Below are 22099 nucleotides of genomic sequence, written 5' to 3'. Positions count from 1 at the left end.
TTGAGAATCACTGCTCTAACCTCTCTCAACACTGTTAACCCGAATTTCCTCCTGAAGATGAGCATAGTAAGAATGCCCATGCAGTCACATACTACTTTATAGTTTTTAAAACTCTTTCTCTGCTTTATATAAACTTTATATTTGAACAGTCCCAGAAGGCAAAAAGAGACAGATACTATTGTCTCCATTTTACAGGCTAGCAAACTGACTCAGAAGTGACCCCACCGCACCCCACCCTGGGAAACCCTGTGGATAGAAACTATACTACCCTGGCAGCTCTCACCCTCAAATTTTTAGAGGGAAGGAGGATGTTGGACAGCTGACTGGCATAGAAAGAAACCTTCCCCTTGCCCCCTAGCTACCAATAATGTTTCTTTTATTCTTCTTTTAAAGTGTCCAGCTGTTGCCAGGAATACCATATAAAACATCTTTATGAAGTGAACACAGGCCCCAACAGCTTATACAAGCTGGCTCTGTCAAGGGCACCAGTGTTTCTAATTAATGCTTGGGTCCAGCATTCCATGCAAGCCCTACCTGCACTCTCCCTGAGGTCTGCACTTCTGGTTAACCTGCTCAGGGGCCCTTGTGCTTATGACTCATAAATGCTCCTGATGTTTCTCAATGGGTCTGGGACGGCAGAAATAAAAGTCACTTCCAACTCGCTGTGTCCCAGCCTGAGCATGGACCACTCATACAGGCACCAGGAGAAAGCTGCCTTGCTCTGTGCTGTCCAGGCAAGTAGCACTTGCAGACAAGGGCCTCTCCGAATGTGCTCAGCATCAGATGTGGGGGACAGCGCAGGCAGACTCCTCATCACCCCACAGAGAAACCATTTTGAAAACGTCGGACAGGAATATTCACCCCCCCTCCCCTCACTACATATTTTTAGCTATTCCTGAAGGCTGAGGGTAAGAAGGTCGTCACTGGATACGACAAAAGAGGAACAGATATGAAAATAAATTCTGGACACTCGTGCTCACATGCAAGCATGTTTATGGTCTGATTAGCTAACTTCTTGACTAATTGATTACTTAGAATAATGAGGCATTAGAGCTGAGAGGAAACTCAAAGAATATTTTGCCCAACTTTCTCCTTTTACTAGTGAAATTAAGTTCCAGAGAGAATAGGTGGCAAATCAAGTCCATAATCCACAGCCAATCAGTGGCTACATTCAGAACCAGAACTCCTCAGGCAAACAGGCTGCTTTCTCAGTTGCTCCCCACCGCTCCCTGTCCCCCTCTACACCAGCTGGTGACGCCTCCCCCAGAGGGAAGGGACTGTTTGGTTAGTGCCTGCATATGACCAAGTGACCAAGGCTGATCACCACAGAAGGTCATATATATCTTGGCCACTGGGAGAGGCTGACCCTTGAGTGATAAATTATTGTTACCCAGCCCTTGCATTCCCAGTAGAGAATAAAGCCATGGGAAATTCCTAGATGGGTTATACAAATGTTTGGAAATATTTATATTTCCCCCTACTTATTGATGTTGAGCATTTAAAAATAAAACCTAAGTCTAAATCTTTGCAGCTCAGAATTCATAAGTAAAAAGGAATTCCTATTTTGGCAAGAATTGTGCTATAATTGTCTTGAATTTTTTATGGCACTTACCATTATGCTGGAATGGCAATAGATCTGGCATTCCAGTGATACCTGTTAGTTAAATGACTGGAAGAATGATATAAAAATAAAGATATCAATGTTTTAAATGACAAATTGACATCTAGGGTCAGGCCTTTTAGATATAGTAAAGGGATTTTCTTATATCTTTGTTAATTATTACAGCACACCTGGGGGGTGGCTCTCCTCAAGCAGTGGGCATATCCCTGGCTGACGAAGAACAGTGTGTCCTCAGGCTTTTTACACCCTAGAGCCGTGGTCAGCCAACTGCAGCTCACGAGCCACATGCGGCTCTTTGGCCCCTTGAGTGTGGCTCTTCCTAAGCCATAGGAGTACCCTAATTAAGTTAATAACAATGTACCTACCTATATAGTTTAAGTTTAAAAAATTTGGCTCTCAAAAGAAATTTCAGTCGTTGTACTGTTGATATTTGGCTCTGTTGACTAATGAGTTTGCTGATCACTGCCCTAGAGGATGCTGGTCAGTATAAAGCCTCAATGATCCTGAGAGACGATGACCATTTGATTTGGAGTGCACTTCCAAGCTGTGTGACCCAAACTGTGTGACAATCCAGGGGTGGTTGTGAGGAGGAAACCAGGCAAGATACTAGTAATATAGTGGTGCAAATGATAGAGTGCTGTCCAAAAGGTGGTTGTTCTTGGTGTGGGACTGGAGCAAACCCATCTAAATGCAGGGTTTGGAGGTGGTTTCCCAGAGCCACATGAGCATGCAGGCACCGTGCAGCCACATGCTTGACAGCTGCAACTGCTTGAATTTAGGAGGTGTCTCAGAGCAAAGAAAACTTCCTAATTCAAATATACATTTTAGTTAAGAAATCATAAAGAGTAAGGACTAACTAGCTACTGGTGTGTCTGGAATTGTAAAATAAATATTCTTAAAGTTCGCTTATGAGGAAACCAAATTATAACAAAAAAAGCAATTAGTTCAGAAAAGGAAATGGCAGTGTTAAATGTAGAAGAAAATGACTGCCCAAATTCCTAATTACCTAGAATTATTCACCTTTATTTTGGCATACTTGTTTCGAGACTTTCTTCATGATTTTAAGAATATTAAAAAGTAATGGCACAAATGATGCATATCTGAGGCAAAGATCATGGATGTCTGACACAAGTGACTAAAGTGAGGGAAATATTAGGCTAGCTACAACTCCTTGTTTTATGGATGAGGAGAAGGGGGTCAAGAGTTCCTTGCCCAAAGGTCAGCCTACAGTCACAGGAACACCTTTGCTTAATGCCTTCACCTGCTCCCAGCACTGAAGACTGTGCAGCCCGCGGAGGAGTGTGTGTCTCCACAGAACAGCGTCTCCACAGCACATCCCGCTTGTGTTACCACTCACTTGGCTTAGCACTAGCAGCGCTCCAAGTGCCATGAATGTTCTGAGTGCTACGAGTAATCTTTTTTCATTCTAGCCCTACTGACTTGACTCTTCCTGTTTCACTTCATCACAAGTTTTGCCAACATGACAATCTCCATTTATTCTTGGCATGTTGAGAAGGCCCTTTGTTACCAGGAGCCCTTACCAAGCCCCTGAGACCTGGAAGGCTGGAGAAATGAAGCCCTGAGTAGGCTGGGGCTGAGAAGCAGCTGATCAGCTCCTTTGCCCAGCAGGAGGAAGCAGCAAGGGCTGGCAAAGGGGTTCCCTTGGCAGAGCAGGACAGCTCCTGGGCCCCCGTCTGTTCTGCTGGAGTGCCTTCTGTATTTCATTTGAAAGAGAGCCTCAGAACCAGCCACACTCCCAAGCCTCGGGTAATTGCTGATTTTTACACCTACTGGCTGCTTGGGATCTTCAGTGGATCTGCTTTGTTCTAATTAGTTCAGACAAGCAACTGCTGAAGTGTGACAAATTTCTTTTGCTGTTTCAAATGCACCCGTGTTAAGATCCTGTCTTGCTTGCTTGGAAAGAAAGCACAACAAACAAACCTAGAAAAACAACCAACAGAGTCAGTATGGCTAAAAGTAAGATAAGATATAAAGTATTAGAAATATTTCTACTGCTTTGAAATCTAAGAATATATTTTTGAAAGACAAAATACAGAATAAACATACAGGTGCACATATACCATAATGTACAATATCTGATTTGCAGCAACATACTGTGGGAAAAAGCTCAGCAAATGGGACATTTCTCCTACAGTCTGGCAAAAAGCCACTGCTGCACTCTGACTTGGGAAAGAAGCCTGTAAACACTGTGGTTGTGTCTGGTTTTACGTTACAGATTATTTGCAGATTTCTAGCTTTGATTATAGTTTAGCTTTTTAGATTTTATCACAGAAACATATTTCAAAGAGCCCTAGCATGCAAATGATGGTGGAGAAGCTTGTAAAAACAAACTCTTGGGCTTCTTTAAGCCTAAGAAAACCAAAATAAAAACACTGGACAAGCTGAGGACCACCCTCCCATCCCCCACCTCACTACCACTGACCAGGCTCCTTTCTCCTGGTTTTGTTCTGTCTGCTGAGCTCTTGGTGTTCTGCAAACAGAATGTTTGCTCACTAGGGTGAATTGTGGAGGGAAAAGGCCAGTCAGCACCAGCTCCCAAATGCTCTTGAAAGGGTGGGTTAAGCAGCTCAGTGGCAGCAGAGAAAGGAACAGAGACAAAGGCCCATTTTCCTTTTGTACAACGAGGCATAGGTCATTCATAGCTATGCACAAAGCCAAGGGCACCGCATGCCTCAAACACTGTGTTCTGCAGAGGGGACATGGACAGCAAAGCAAGCTCCAGAAAGAAGAGCAGTCACAGAGATTCACTGCTGCTTGAATAGGGGTTTGGGAAGAAGCTAGCTCTGCAGACCCACCCTGCTTGCCAAGTTTGCAGAGCAAGTTTGGTCTGCAGCATCCATACAGGGGGGGGGCACCTCGGGTGTTGGCATTCTAGTGCCAATGGGTTCAGACTGTGTTCTGGGTCTTCCCTGGGGGCAGCCTCTGACCTTGCTAGCGAATGCACATGTTCTGAGGACCTATCATGCTGACTTCATGGCACTGAGCATTATGAAAAAGAGAAAGGTAAGAGTGAGTTTAGGGGGCAGGTTGCAAGTCCAGCTCTTACTAGATGTGGGGCTGTTTGGGGGTCTTTCCAGATACCCAGTTCCTAACCTTTCCCTGACTTTGCCCTGCTCTCCCATGTGAGCCAACGCTTTGATGTTCTCCCTCCCTGCCATATAAGTATCTCTCTGCTTCTCCCTTTTCAGGAGAGCTGCAAGCTTTCCAAAGACAACCAAGGGCATAGGGAGAGCAGAATTGTGGGCTCCAGTGAGAAGATGCTTTCTGCTGGAGGGTCCCGCCTGGTGTCTGAGAAATTTCATGTACAGGGGAGGCCACCCTTGCTGGGAGGAACCCTGGATAAAGATGAGCAGAGGGCACAGTGAGGAAATCTCTGCAGAAACAGCCATTCTGGACTTCCACTGGCTGTTTTGTCATTTCTAGCCAGGTGACACTATCATTACGTTACTTTTCCGAGTCTTAGCTTCCTCACCTGTAAAATGGAGTCACTGATCCCTGTCCTCTCTCTGTGTATGAGGCCATGTATATGAAAGTGCAGAAGTAGAAGGTTTATGGAAATATTAGATGTTGTTTGAACACTAAAGGGCTGAATGGACACCAAGGTACCCAAGGAGGTCCCATGCGTGCACTGTCTCAGAACATAGAGAATTAGGCTCAGTTGTTGCTGAAAAAGTGCAATGCTTCACCTTGTGGCCCATCCCCAAAAGGCAAAGAAATAGACCTTCTGTGAGGTGAGACAGAGCCCCAAGCAAGCCTGCCACCCCCACTTCCTCTCAGTATTGTGAGGGAAAGTGCCTGTTTTCTGTGCTGAACTGAAACACATATCACTTTGTGCCAAGTTCTTTTGGTGCTTGGGTTTTTATTCCTGAGGGGAACAGGATCAGCCGGAGCTGGTTTGACATGAGAGGAACCAACAGAAAATAATTTAAGAAGATAATAAGGGAGATTTTTCCAGTCTGGAAATGAGGCCCATGGGTCTTTGAAGATGACATTATCCTCTCATATTCAGAAGTAAGCACAGAAAAAGAGCCTTGGTTGTAACCTGTTAGAACACTTGGCCGTATGCAGACCCTCTTAGAGCTTTGATGCCTTCAACTTTGCCCAGAGCCCAGGCTCTGCAGACCAATGGCTGGCCTCCAGGACTCTCCTTCCTGGCACCCAGGAATCATGTGCAGCCTGGGTCCTGCCTGAGTCTGCACTGCTCTGGTCTCCCACTCTCCTCCCCAACCTGTTAGATTTACCCACAAGTGTTTGAATTATCATTGGAACTATAATTATAAATTAATTCCCACTGAGGTAGAAGGCAATTCTCTGTGTGTCACCTCCTCCCCATAAATAATTTTCATTTTAACAAATGGTTTGACCCAAAAAGGTGAAAATAGTTTCAAAATTCAGCATTCAGAGCTCTCTGCTCAGGAATTTGTATTTAGTACTCATTCAATACCTAGGGAAGAGTAATCAGAATGATGGAACACAGAATAAAATCTAGTTCAATATCTACAGTTAATAGGCCCCAAGCCCAGTGACTATTGGATAAAGAAATGAATTTATGAATGAATGAAGGAATGGAGCTACAGAGCTGGAGTTGTCACTCCAGACCATGGAGGGTTCCAAGCCAATGCCCTGATATTCTCGATGAAGGAGCAGAGACTTAGAGAGACAACAACCTACCAAAGTTCAACCATGATTGGTGACAAAGCAAAGATGAGGGCCCATGTCTCCTGATCCTGTGTCCTCCATAGATGAGTCCCCCTACTCCCAGCACCACAGGCTGCTGGAGTCACAGGGAGAGAGCTCTGACTGGGAGGACACCCACCTCTTCCCTCCTTGCTGTTCCCCGCACCATCTGCCAAGTCTTCCTTTGAAGCAGGAGGCAGCTTTCATCACTCCCACGACTAATATGAGGGAAGCATCATAACATGAGTCTGGGAGAGAAGCCCCCTCGCTTGGTTCTCACGAGTCCTGTTTTCTATTCCTTGGCGGTCATCCTATCTCTGATCAGTGTCCGGTAAACAGAAAAGAGCCTGCTTTATGCCATCACAGATAAAGTGACACCAGTTAAGGGCTCCATGTTTTACTCTTTCTTTGAAATGAATCCTTCCTCCCATCACTGCTTTTTGTCTCATGAGAGGAGTGTGTGTGTGTGTGTGTGTGTGTGTGTGTGTGTGTGTGTGTGTCTGCACGCAGGGGTGGGGGGGAGTTGTGGGGGGTGGGGGTGTCTTTTTAACATCCAAACACAGGAAAGTGCCATGCTTTTGCTGCTGGGAGGGAAGAAGGGAAGTGGCCTGGGGAAAGTGTATTGGGATGTCTGGAAGGATTAAAGCTACTCTTAATTTGAGAGCATTTCCATCGTTAGCGCTTTTTAGGCATGAAATGATCACTCCAGAGGGAAAGCACCAGCCTCTGCGTGGCTCCAGTGAGTCCAGATGCAGGATGTGGGCAGAACTCTCTCCAGCAAAATGACGGGGGGGGGGGGGGGGTGCTGTTTGCTGCATTTCATGTTCTGGTGTCGTTTCCTCAAGTTAGAGCTAGAGCTGACCTTCCATGCCCCTGATCACTAAAATACAGAATCGGGTGGTTTCAAAGAATAGAACCCTCCTTTCCCAGGGATGGAGATAGAGAAGCACCTCGACTGCTTTCTAGTTCCCATGGGACAGGGAGGTCTGAACCATACATGCTCCTCGTGGCTCTGAGCTGCCCTCGCCCGAACACATGAAAGCAATTCTTGTTTCTGTTTGCAGTTAGAGCCTAAAACTCACCTTGGTAAATTGTACGTTGAACCCATTTATACGCAGAAATAGCTTCCAATTATTTCACTACTTAACCTCACACAAAAATTCAGTTGTGCATGGTTTTCCAGTTATTGACATGTAGTATAGAAAGTATTACGCACAGGGAAAGGGGCTGTGCTTAAAGGTGAGGTGGGTCAGGAGAAAACAGGGGAGGCGTGGTAAGCTCTGCCCGTGCATCTAAAAGCTTCTGCCCTTTACTCAATGGTACAGTGGGCATCCTTTGAAGAAATTAAGCTTCATGGCAGAAAAGGTTTAGAAGCGGGAATATGATGAAGTCTGTATTTCTTGAGGACAAATCACAGCTTAAGGACAAAATTTCGTTTCTACTAGTCAGTTCATTACGGAGTATGTTTGCGTCCTGTGACTTGCAAATGTGCTTTCAGCTAGCGCTGTGTCCTGTTTGGGAAGCAGCTCCACACCAGTAGGCAGTCGGGGCGCACGGCACCTGCTCCAAGGGCATTGTTTCCTTTCTTTTCCATTGGTGATTGTCAACTCTGCTGCAATTTACTTTTCTGACCTTGAAACTTGTTTATTTTTATCTGAACTTATAGCTACTCAGGGTTTGCTAAATGTTTAGTGTTTCCCCCCACACACACTCCATTTTTTATAAACCGGTTTATTACTTTTAAATTACAAAAACAAAAAGCTTACAAAGATATCTTTGTTGTTGAAATTCCTGCTGAAAATAAATACATTTAGCTGGCAGCCTAAAATTCTAGCTCTTAACCACTCCTCCCACCAACAACAACTTTTTCTCATTGAAATGATCCGTATAAAATGTGATTTAACAATAACAATATGAAGTGTTTTAGAAACACACATATTTTTATTAGAGTAGTAGTTGGCTTAATTTTTTATCTTCATCCAAGAATATGTTTTTACTGATTTGAGAGAGAGAGGAAAAGAGAGAGTGAAACATCCATGTGAGAGAGAAACATCGATCAGTTGCCTCCCATAGGCATCCCGATCTGAGATAAAACTCGCAACTTAGGTATGTTCCCTGTCCTGGAATTGAAACTGCAACCTTTTGGTACATGGGATGATGCTACAACCAACTGAGCTACTCAGCGAGAGCATATATTTCTAATAATTAAAATTATTCAAAAAAGGAATAAACTGCCTTGGAAGGGAGTGACCTTCTCATCAATGAGTGATTTCAAGAAAAAACTAGGTGACCTCCCGCCTGGAAGGTTGGAAAAGGGGACTCTCTTGTAATGTTAAGATGTGGTTCTCTCCATTTGGATCTCAAGAGTATCTCTGATCTCAGGGAGCACATGGCCCAGTGGGAGTGGATCAGAAGCAGAAAGTGAGGGAGTAATGATGAATGTGGTGGGCCAGATACAGGAGACCTTGACATTGTCTTAGAGAGCCTATTGCAGTCACACTTCTCCTGCAAGATCAGCTCCTTCTAGTTGATTTCTACACTCTTCTAGTTACATATATAAATTCACTTTAGCTTATTGAACCTCTCCCCTGGCAGAGCCTGAAAAATCTTCTCCATCTGGTTCTCAATGAATGCTCTGTATTCTGATCCCATGGGGAATAGAGCCTTCTGGGGAGCCACTGGTGAAACCTCGAGTTAAATGAAATTTCTCAGAAAACCTGATCCTATCACCTGTATTTGGTGCAAAGCTTGAGAGCAGCAATCACTGAAAACCTCACCTAGTGGTGTGAAAGAAAGGCCTGGTGTGTCTGCATATAAGATGCCAGTCACTTTGAGAAAACTCCCACCACTTGGCCTATGACTACAAACCCATGTGTTTTCTACTAATTTACCCTTCGTTCACCAAAATACTATTTTGTAAGAGCTTTTTGATGTTTAAGAAGCCTGATGGTGTCTTGAGCCTTTTCCGGTTTTGTGCCATGAACTTGTGTGCTCCTAGCACTTAATAATACCAGTAGCCAGAGAGGGTCAAAATCTGTGCTTGCCTCCCGGGAGCTATGAGAACAGCCTCGCCAGCAGTCCCTTGCCCCAACCTTCAGGACAACTGTGATAATGCCAGGTGGCAAGAGGGCAAGCCACTTTACTCTTTTTGTCCTGCCTCTAGGGATGGCCCAACTCCACCGGAAATTCAAGAAATCATACTATTCATCCACTTCCTCATTCAACAACCATTGAATAAGCACTTACTATATAATGGACATTGTCCTAGTGTTGGGCATCCAAATATAAACAATGCTTAGCTCTTGCCCTTGAATAAGTCACATCTAGTGGAGAAGAGAAACGCATAAGGAGGACATTCCAGAATGGGTGGTAAGTATAGCGCCAACAGAATGCAGGATATTATAGAATTAAGAAGGGGCACCCAACCTAGACTGGGGTGAAAGACAAGTACCATCATGTGTTACTTAACAACAGGGATACATTCTGAGAAATATGTCATTGGGTTATATCATTGTTTTTGGAACATGATAGAGTGCACTTAAACAAACCTAGATGTTATAGCCTACTACACACCTAGGTTATATGGTATAGACTATTACCAATCTAGTTTTCTCTTTAAAAAATGCAAGCTTCTCTCTTTAGCCTCAGAATTGTTCCAGCAGCTGCAGGCTGGCCCCAGGCTGTGTCGGGAGCCAGGGCACTAGTTATACAATCTGGAGCTTGGCTGCAGGTGAAGAGCTGCTGACTGGCTGAGAAGACATGAGGGGTTCATATGCTGGTACATTTTATATGTAATTCAAGGACAATTTTAGGAAAAAATATGTTATTCTTAGCATATGAATTAGAGATGATACTATTTAGTGGAGGCTTCAAATCCCATCTTTCTTTTTCTGACTCAATTGCTAACAGAATTTTTAAATATTTTTTTCTGATGATAAAGGTAACACCTTTATAGTAGAAATTTTAGTTCAATTAACAATAATATGATGAAGAATATAGAAATCACCTAAAACATTACCCAAAATAACCAATTAAACATTTTGGGTATTTGCTTCTCTGATTCCCTCCAATTAAGTCAAATACAGTATTGAATTGTATAGATGTTTTAAGTCTCATAGTAAATAATCTGCAGAGGACTTTCTATTAATGACTGGACCTCTTCATTCTGTACTTCCAGGCTTCAGGGTCAAAAAGTGCCTAAGCTAACCATGAATTCCTTCGTTCAAATAATGGCCAGCTGATTGGCTATATCCAACCTGCAGATAGACAGAGCATGTAAGCAAGGTGCTTGTAGCTTAAGTCCCCTTGCATCGACTCTGTTCTTTGCCTGCAGTACAGGGTCTTTTGACCTCTCTCCCATGGAGTTACCAACTGTTAAGATCTAGAAGAGGAGAACCCTGTTTTCTACCTCACATGAGTCATGAGATTTTCTTATAAGATATGAGGAAAGGCAGAAAGGAGAATTTTCTTATTTTTTCTAAAAACTTAAAGGAAAATCAACTTTACTCTTTTCTTTCCAAGTGTGATAAATTACTGGGTTGTGTTTTTTTTTTGAGTACTATTTTTCTTTGTACTAGTGTGCTAGTATATTCTTCATGGTTGGGGTTAAAATTTGAATTAGCATTTGTGAATACATTTTAAAAGATCTTGTTTAAACTCGTTGCCACTCAGAATTCAATATCACTCAGCTATATATCCTGAATAACTTAGAATAGAATATAATTCAATTCCTATCCTTCTCTAAAAGTGGCAGGGAACTAACCGTGATCAAAGAGAGAAATAAAAATCAGGATGCTGTGTGACCCTCAACAGGTTTTAGAACCTCTTCAAGCTCAAGTTTCCTCATGGTAAAATAGAAATGACAAGAGTACTTACAAAAAAATCCACAATGCCTCACTCCTGGTATCTAGACCCTTTGTAATATGACTTTGTGTCCCCTTCCATCAAGGAGTGAAGTCTATTTCCCACTGATCTGAACCCTGTGACTTGCTTTGGACAATAAAATGTGACAGGAGTGACAAGGTGCTAGTTCCAAGCTTGAGAATCCTTAGCTGCTTCCACTCTCCCTTAGAACCTGCTCAGCCACCACGTGCACAAACCAGGCTACTTTGCTCAGGAATGAGAAATCACTTAGAGCAGAGACAAGTCATCTCATTTGAGGCTACCCTAGACCAGTCATCCTTGGTCATAGAGTATCTGGCCACATATGCAAGGAGGAACCCAATCAAGACCAGAAGAAGCACCCAGCTGAGCCCAGCTCATATTTTTGAGAAGCAGAATTGCGAGTTTAAAAAAAAAAAGATTATTATTGTTTTATATCATTAAGTTTTGAGGTAGTTTGTTATATAGTAATGCTAATTGATAGCTCATATAGGGTTATTGAGAAGTTAAATAAAATATTTTAACTGTTTCTAGTCCTATGTAAACTGTTTGTTTTCATAACCAACATCATTAATAAAATTTTAAGATGTTCTCACAATTCCATAATTTAACTGGAAAGAACAAAAAGAAAAGTCTCAAATATTGTCTTTAGTAGAATATTTTTACTTTTTGACTTGTATTTCAGCTCAAATCTGAATCCTCATCCAAGGATATTTTTTTGCATTGATTTTTAGAGAGAGAAAGAGGGAGAGAGGGAAAGACAATGTAAGAGACACATTGATTGGTTGCCTCCTTCACACACCCTGACAGGGGCTGGGAATTGAGTTTTTGACTCAGGTCCACTGAACCACTGGCTAGGGCTGCACTGATATTTTTGTTGTAATGCTAATAGCACCCAGCATGACCAGAATCTTTTGGCATATGAACAAGTATTTTTGCTGAATGAAAGGGCTTTAACCTTACAAGTACTGTACTTGTTTTTTTGCCAGAGAAATTATAATTGTTCAAACTTTTTAAAAACAAGTATCATTTGATTTGTTTAGACCACCCATCCCTCCCCCCAGTAAAAAGTGTATTATGTCAAGAGCAGACATGTCATAAGCAAAATCTACACATTTCACTATGTATGCTGAAAATCGGCTAAGTCACCCAGGGTGAAGTCAAATATAATTTCAGAATTGAAAAATAGCTCTTGTTCTTTCCTGTGGTAACAAGTATCTAATATATATTTATATTTTAGTATAATTATTCATAATGTCAGATTATAAAAATTACTATTTTATTAATGTAATTTTTCTAAAACTTATTGGAAGTGATTTTATTTTATTACCTGTGTAACAAAAAATCTAGAGAATAGCAAACCAGCTAAAGAAATTGCACACCTGGGATTGCTTTTTCACAAATTTTGGAGACTAAAGACATCCTCACTGCTTGTCTTAGGAAGTGTATAAGATTGCCAAGGGCTGCTGGAATACATCTCATTTGCCAAATCTTTTTTTTTTAATTTTTTTTATTTGTTTTATTGCTTAAAGTATTACAAAGCGTATTACATATGTCTCCTTTTTTCCCCCACCCTTGACAATCCCCTGGCCTCCCCTACCCCCCAGTGTCTTATGTCCATTGGTTATGCTTATATGCATGCATATAAGTCCTTCAGTTGATCTCTTACCCCCCACTTCTGCCCCCCACCCTCCCCGGCCTTCCCGCTGCAGTTTGACAGTCTGTTTGAGGCAGCTCTGGCTCTGTATCTGTTTTTGTTCATAAGTTTATAATGGTCTTTATTATCCATGAATGAGTGAGATCATGTGGTATTTTTCCTTCATTGACTGGCTTATTTCACTTAGCATAATGCTCTCCAGTTCCATCCATGCCGTTGCAAATGGTAAGAGTTCCTTCTTTTTTACAGCAGCATAGTATTCCATCGTGTAGATGTACCACAGTTTTCTAATCCATTCATCTACTGATGAGCACTTAGGCTGTTTCCAGATCTTAGCTATACCAAATCTTTTATTATATATTTTTTCCTATGACTATGCATCAGTAAAGCAAACTTCACTTTATAAATAATAGGACTTTACAATTGTTTCATGGATTTTGGTTTACAAAATATGTGATACATCATGTCATTGTCACTTTTTAAACCTCCAACTAGCCAAAGAGGCACATCAGTCATATGTGATTACCTCCTTTTACAAAGCAAGCAAATGAGAGGGAAAATCAGTACACTAAAGATCACCCACTTGGTAAGTGGCACCACTAGGTTCAAATCAAGATTTTCTGATTCCAAGTTTTGAGCTCCTTCCATAGCATATCATCTGAATTTCTATATGCCACTGAACAATGAAAGGGCATGGCCAAATGAATCTGGCTTTACCATTATTAGTTATGTGACCTTGGACTTATTTAACCTTTCTGAAATTTTAGTTAAGATTAGATAATCCTCATGGAATTTTAGTTAAGATTAAATAATCCATGTAAACTGCTTAGCACTAGAAGTGCTTAATAAATGTCAATTGTCATTACTATTTTGGTATTAATGCTGCTATTGTTAGCCTGACAATAATCTGAGGTAGCTGAAGTCCCACTTGAGATTTCAGGGTCTGAGATTCTTCTTAGAATTCTTATGGGAATGACAATTTCCCCCATTCTCTTGATTGGATGTTTGGATACTGTACAATTCCACCTCAAAGTGGAATGAACAAAAATGAGGTAATATAGATTGTGTTTACTGTCTTCTTCAGTTTGGTCTATGGGGAGTATGGGAGCAGCAAAAGAGTGTTAAGTAGATATTTTTCTCCCAGCTGGTCCTGCTTAATTGCATGAAATATTTCCTCATTAGTGGAGATATATTTGTGACAGAGAGGAATTCGGGGTAATTTAATCTATTCTTAGACTGCCTCCAAAGGATATTGAATTTGATAACATTCCCTCATAATGCAACCAAAAGAGCAAGGGTTTCCGAGGTAGACATTTTCCATTGAAAATTGTTCAAAACAGTGAAAGAAGATAGTACTTGTATTGGTTTGTTCTCCACCTGACTTTTCCCTTTTATCCTACGGCTACATAGAAATTAACTGTTGCTGTTTAGTCTCATCTTAAAAATTCCTCAACTTAGAAAAATTACAACTAGAACTTCTTGTGAGTTTCTATAAACACAGGGGAGTGTGTGTTGTATGAGTGTTCTTTTCTCTTTGCCCTGAATGCTCACCTCATTCCACAACCTGATTCTTTAAGACTCATTTCAGGCATCACCTCTCTAGAAGTCTTTTGAAAGTTCATCATCTCTGTCCTTTGTCCTCTTCCCAAGTTGGCCAGGGTTAGAGTCTCCCTCTCGGTATTATCATAATTCTTCACACACTTTTCTACCTTGTCCCTCACCACCTGGTGTTTCCTCAACTCAACTGTGAGAACTTTGAGTGCAGTTACTATGTCTTATTCACCTTTGAAAACTACTACTAGCAGAACGCTGAGCACAGAGTGTTTAACAAATAATCTTTAAGTGAATAAGCTTATTTGTCAGACTATTTCTTTGCCTGCACTAATTACTGAGGGTTACCTTTGAGTAGTACGTTTAAACTAATTACTTTAAAATCTACCCCACTTCTTTGCTCTCTTTCCAAAGGGTATATTGAGAATTTATAGCTTATAGCTCATGTTAATGGCAAATTTTTCTAACTTGCTTGTGCACCATTTTGACCATTGTTCCTAGGGAATAAAAAAAGTACAAATAAAACAAAGGAATACACAGTGAAAACTGTATGTATTCATAAACTTTATGCACATTTGTTCGTCATTAAATTTAGATGTGTATTTGGGTACAATATATGTCATGCATAATATGTACATGTATATCTATATATGAATCTATGTTGTATATATTTATCAATTTCTCATCATTCTGAAAATGATGGCTATAGCTTTTGGTGCTTGAGGCTCTTCTTGTGTACATTCAGTCTCGAGTCTTACTGAGTATTTCTGTGAGAGCAGTTCAGACCCACAGTGAGTGAGCTAGGGCAAGGGTGGGAGCTTACCTTTCTTACCCAAGGGGGCCCATCAACCTCATGAAGGTATTTTACTAATTCCAGGAACCATCTTCCCCAGATTTTAATTACATTATTTACAGAAGGCAGAACCTATTGCCATCAGTTTTTGCTTGAATAAACTTTTTTGTTCCCTTTTTACTATATGTGTATGAACAACACCAGAGCTAGTGATTGGCACATTTAAAATGTTGAATTAAATCAAATGAAAAGAATTGTTCAGCTTTAGAACTAAGGGAAGCATAAAATGACACCCAACTGAAAATTTTCTTCTGAAACCTTCCTAAATCTAGACTGAATTTTTAGGATTACAGAGAAGACAGTCAGTTGGTTAAGAGAAAAACTCTGAAAGGAACTTGACTGATGATTGGATACCAAGTCTTCAACCTCATCAGGAAATTGCTAACTGGTCCCCAGAGATTAATCTAATTTTGTGGAATTACAAGTCTGAGTTAATTTGAAGATTTGCATTTTCTATTTTTTTTCTTTCAACCAAAATCTTAAGTGCCACTCTTACAATGGAAATAATTGGAGAAGTGCACCCATCATTTTCAAGTACATGATATTTCCGGGGGTGGGACAAGGGCAAAAAAAAACTAATGAGAAAGGGAACAAATAAATTCAACCTGTTTTTCTTATAGACAGATTTTATAAAGCTTGTTCACAAGATACAGAATTTCTACCAGATCTCCCCATGCTGGCCAATTACAGATTGGGGAAGGGAAAATGCTTGGCATCTAAAGGAATACAGTGCTCTGCACCATTGTTTTCTCTTCTCCATGCTCAGGTCTCCCCTCCCCTTCCTATGAGATATGTTCCAGCTCTCCTACAGTGAGTGGGTCTTTGCTAACCTGCCTAATTGGACAGGTCTTTCATGGTCCAGCATAAGCCACAGGGGAGATTCTGTAGACATGTCAGCCTACTATCATCATTCCCTTACTTGTAATTGCAGACCTGAAGGTGTTTCTTTGTTTATCATTTGTAATGTGTTGATGAACGCTGTACATCTCCAGAAATTTTCCAGGACTGTCTCAACTCATTTTTACCGCCAAGACATAGGACCTCGAGATACTTTTTCCAAATACATTTCCTTTCATTTTATATGCCCCTGAGTATTTCCAGGAAAATATTATCCATATGTTTCTGTTTTGTATCCACTTACCTCATCCCACTGTTTAGCAAGAAAAATTGATTTTATGAAGAAGTCTCATAATCTTACTTTCCTTTTCTTTGGGGGGAAAATGGCCATAGTCTTAACCAAGTTCAAGTCTGGCTAGAGACTCAGAGCCACAGGCATTTAACTTCGCAAATACTATTTTCTTCTGCCTAATCACAGAGTCCAGGCTGGAGACTGAGGGAAGGCAAAATCATTCTAATAGCAGGATGGACAGAGCAGAAGTAGCCAAGTCAATTAACCATCATGCAATTTATATTCTGTTCACAGCGTTTACTTGAGTATTTAAAATGTTTTTATCCTTTAACCCCAAAACTCTACTCCTAGGAAATTGTCCTAAGGGCATGGTCAGATTAATGAACATTGTAATATCATTTATCATAGTGGAAAATTTTAATTTATCTGACAAAAATATCCAAAAATATGTCAAGTAAAACAAATTATAGCATTCTAAAACATGAAATACTATGTAACCATTAATGAATATTTAATAAAAGAAATTAAGTGACATAGGAAAATGTTAATAACATATTAAGTAATGAGGTAAGTTACACAAAAGTGGAATGGCAGTTTTTAAAATATTAATGGGAGAGAACAAACTGATGAACTGTGTTTTCCATTGCCATCTGTATGCTATTTGCTCCAGAAGGAAAGGGAATTTCACTTCATCTCCCAAGAGTGTAGGCAGAGCTTGGAAGAGGATGGAGGCTGTGGCTTTGAGGAGAAAAGAATGTTGACTCTCCTGGAGGAATTGGAGGCCCTGGGACTGGAAGGGAATAAGGGGTTGCAAGTTTCAACAGGAACTGAAGCCCAGGATGTTGCTAATGTGCAGTTCCCAGAAGGAGATGCCAGGTGACGGAGGTGACCATGAGAGCCCTCAAGCATTAGAACTAAGTGCTATAGTTTATCATTATCTTTATCCCTTCCTCTACTGGGTAATCCCCACTAAGATATAAACACACACATCTCTCAGCTTAGAACAAACCCCCTTCACCCCATATTTCTCTCTTCACTTATAAAAGTTTGCCCACAGTAGATGATCTCCCTGCCTGGATTATATGTACTCTACAGTCCACTGGCATCTGTGTTTGCCCCACCACAGTGGCATAGGGAGTAGGAGACTGCCCTGAGCACTATCACCCAGGATGTTTTTGCTCCCTCTCCTATGGCTTACCACCTCTCTGCCTCATTCCAGGCCTTCGAACCAAAGCCACCTGCTCTGAGCTTCCGGGATGTCTTGGTCTGTCTCACTGAACGCTCCTTTCCATCCTCCTAAACCAGCTTCTCTTCATCAAATTCTAAACATGGATCTACTAAGGATTCAATCTGCCTCGCTTTCCTCTCCCTGCCTTCTCTCCCTAGGAAATACCATCCATTTCCAGATATTTAAATATCATTTTTATTCAAGGTTATTTTCTTACCAGTGTAGGTTGTTATCCTAATTTTTAGACTTTACTCCATTCTATATAAAATGTATTAAAATGCACCTATAGTTCAAAGTAAATTTCCTGTTTTTAATTAACTGGAGTGCATTTTTTTTGCATTATATAAAATATATGCAAAATAACAATTGTCATTTTAACCATTTTTAAGTGTATAATTCAGTGGTATTTGTTACATTCAAATGTTGTGTAACCACCACCACTATTTCTAAAACTTTTCATCACCCCAAAAAGAAACTCTGTATTCATTAAGAAATAACTCCCCATTTTCCCTGCTCCCAGCCTTTTGACCAGTAATCGCTTTTTTGTCTCCATGAATTTGATTATTGTAGATTAAATGAGCTGTTATTTGTTGTTCAAAAAGACAGAATGTTATATTTTGCTTTTGAAGCCATTTGGATACAGTTGGCTCTTATTTTCCAGCCACTGACAAGCATATCCAGGAATTCTTATAATGTCAGAAAATCTAAATCCTTAACTATTTTAAAATAACAAACCTTTAATCTGTATTAAAACTTAACAATTATTAAAGATTATATAAAACTGCACTTTGTAGACATTGGATGCATTATTTATTAATTTTAAGTTTTATATTCTAAAATTTTTTTCTGAAATAATTTTAGACTCATCTAAATTTGCAAAATTAGGTCAGAATGCCCATGTACCTTTCACTTAGCTTCTCCCAGTGATACATCTTATATAACCATAGTTCATTACCAATGATCAAAACTTTGTTTTAATTTCACCATTTTTGTATGCACTGATTGTGTGCATACATCAGATTTTATCACATATATATCTACAGATTTATACAACCACTATTATCAGGATATAGAACCTTTATATCAAGTCAAAGAAACTCCCTGCCCATTTACAGTCACACCCTTTCATCTGGTTGCCTCATCCTTGGCAACTACTGGTCTGTTCCCTATTTCTATAATTATGTCATTTTAAGAAAATTATATTAATAGAATCACACCATTTGAGATTGGCTTTTTTCACTCAGAGCTAATTCTCCTCCCTCTGTCTTTCAAGCATTTTGCTTTCCAAGGTGATCTACATGACCACATAGAATTGGTGGGTGACAAATTATATCTCAAAAGTATTAAAATGATAATTTTTGTGTGTCAGTGATTTAGCCTACTAACCTTGAAAAACAGTTGACAGATTCAGTATTGTGTTGGAGATGAAGATCCATCATGAAAATGTTTTCTAATCAATTGACATCTCTAGATTCCATGTGAAGGTGTCCTCAGGGAATTTTTAAAAAAATAATCTTTTTCCCTTTGTCTTTGTTTCCATCTTCAACTAAGCCACCATCCCCCTCACCTGACCATTCCAAAGAGCCTCACCCTATGGCTTTAGTATTTATCCTTCTAAAATCCATTTCTGGCAGCAGCTTATGAAGAATTTAATAGTATTTACCTTGTTGATTTATAGTCACTTATTGTTTATTTGTTTATGTCTTCTCCCCTTCTATAAAATCACCCTGATGACAGCGAGTTCCTCTTGTCCCTAGCACCTGGGACACTTGGCACAGTCTATGATCTCAGTAAATATTTACTGATTAAATAAATGACTAAGTGAACATTTACATGGCTGAAAAACTGCCCCTAGAATGGAATAAGCAAGACATCTGTCCTTACTGCACTATACAATTGCTCAGAAAATGTAGGAGGAAATTAAAAACGGATACAGCAGTTGGGGTTATGCAGACTGGAAAGATATTGTTGATGGTTTTAAAATCCATCAACATACTGAGTTCAAAACCTCAACCCTTTGGAAAATGCTGCATGGCCACAGTGGCTAAGATGTTGGTTTTCACCTGAAGTGCAGAGAGATCTCTCTCCCTCCTCTCTCCCTTTAGCCCTTTTTTATTTCTTTATATGTATAGTAAGCAGCCACTCATAAACTCCTTAGCCATATGCCAGTGGGAAGCACATGGCAAAGAGAGGCAAATCTCCTGCCAGTACAGTGGGAGAACGACTCCAAGTCAACTCAAGTTTGTAGGTTCACCCAAGGCGCAGTATTCTATTTGGCTCTGACACCCTGATGGTGAGACCAAGCCAGTTCAATTGAATTAAATATTTTCTGCCTCAGCAAGAAATTTATTGATGGGGTGGGCAAGGATATTTGGCATTTGGGACCAGAAATCAAAACCAATTTACTTTTTGTAGGAAAAAGATTTTTCATAATAAAAAAATTAAAAATTTCTTCATAGAAAATAAGTAAAATTAGAGTTTTTGCTCCAAATTGAGAGAAAAAAAATTGTCCTCCAAATAAAATATTTCTATCATTCTGATAATATTAAGGCTGGCATTTGGTGTTAATGAAATATTTGGAAACTCAGATAATATTTTATTTCTAAAGATTAAAGCTAATTAAGTAAAAATATGCTTTTCACTACTGAGCAGGAGTTCCTTGCGGTGCGGCTGAGGGAGGTCTCATTAAGGATACATGTCTCTGTTCCCATGGAATCATAACACATGTACAACCCAAGGAAGCCAATTTATCTAATTAGGCATCATAGTGATCTGGAGAATAGGGCAAGGAGGAAATGGCCACCAAGACAGGGAGAGTGAGATCAAAGTGAGAATGACTCTTCCTTCATTGTGTACATTTATTCTTTCTCCCATCAAATACTGTCTGTACTTGCTATGAGAGTGAGGGAAAATTGACAAGGTACTGTATGGGGTTCCATGGTGACTGAGACATAGTTTCTGTCTTCAAGAAACTTACCATCTAAGAACAGGAAAGAAAACCGTATACAGATAACTCTAAGACCACATGGAGAAAAGCCTCAAGGAAGTTAGAGGTAAGATGTTATGGAAGTCTGGAAATGATAGAACTTAGTGTACCTGGTTGAGGTATTAAATGGTTAAAAGGGAAAGAGTTGTAAATCAGACTATTCTTTGTGGAAGAGGTAACATCTGCAAAGGACCTTGCAAGATGGGTGGGGTTTGGCCAGGAGGGTATTAGGCCAAGGGGCATTCCTTTCAGGGGGAGTCACCCACAAATTCATCAGTAGAGGAACATCTCCCTGAGAAGGCAACAGGGGAAATGGTGAAAACTGGTTTGATTTTCTCTGAAAAGAGCAGAGAAGAAGATGTAGGCAAAGGCATACTTCTCTGATTTATAATCACTTGCGATATCAGCTTTGCTTCACAATAGTCAGTCCAAGACTGTATACAAGACCCTAAAGTTCAGTCCAGCAAAATATAGTTCAAAGAGACAAACCAATAAATGTAGTAACTCTCCTTTTCCTCTGGGGGTATATGTTCCAGGCCCCCAGTGGGTACCTGACACTGAGGATAGTACTGGAATCCTATATGTACTGTTTTTCCCCATGTATACATACCCTTGATAAAGTTTATGTTAGACCATTTCACAGATAGAAGATTTGTTCTTACCGTAGATCTTAGCAACTTCAGCATATAATTTTTTCTCTCTTATAAAGTTGAGAACTTTTACCTTTTCACTTAAAGGAAGCACTTTTCAGCTTCTCTTTGGAATATTCAAATTGCCAACATCACTACTCTTGTGCTTTGGGGCCATTAAGTAAAATAAGGGTAACTTGGACACTAGCACTGTGGTACCTGGACAGCTACTATGGGAGCATAGGCAGCTTGGAGATGCTGGACAAAGAGCTGACTCACATCCCTGGTGATACTGAGTGGTATGGTGTAAGGTTTCATCATGATACTCAGATGATGCACAATTTAAAACTTATGAATTGTTCATTCCTAAAATTTTCCATTTTGAGGAAAGTGAGACCATGAATAAGGGGGAAAAGGTTTGCATTTCAGAATTGCCTCATCCTTCTGTGACTTTTTCTGAGCTACCTCACTGGCCTCTCCTGAATGATAAATGACAGCAATTAAAATTAAACATTCTGGATACCTCAGAAGCAGAAATTCATGTGGCTAAGGACATGGGATTTTAGAATTAGCTTGCCCATATTTTAATCATAACTCCTCCTACTACGTGCTTTGTAAACTTTGACAAAGGATTTAACCTTTCTAAGCCCATTTCCTCATCTCGAAACATGAGGATAATAAAGTATATATTTCATGGGGTTAATGTTTAAAGATTAAATGCTATTTGTGTAAAGACTTTAATCCAATTTTGGCACCTAATGAAGTTAACAGTATTATAAATAAGTAAATATTGGCCCCTAACAGGAAGCTGATGTTGAGTTACTCACTGTTACAGACTGAAGCCTTGTGATGAAGGGTACTTAACT

This window comes from Myotis myotis, unplaced genomic scaffold (genome assembly GCF_014108235.1).
Source record: "Myotis myotis isolate mMyoMyo1 unplaced genomic scaffold, mMyoMyo1.p scaffold_m19_p_1, whole genome shotgun sequence".
Classification (NCBI taxonomy): Eukaryota; Metazoa; Chordata; class Mammalia; order Chiroptera; family Vespertilionidae; genus Myotis; species Myotis myotis.
Note: the sequence above shows the minus strand (reverse complement) of the source record.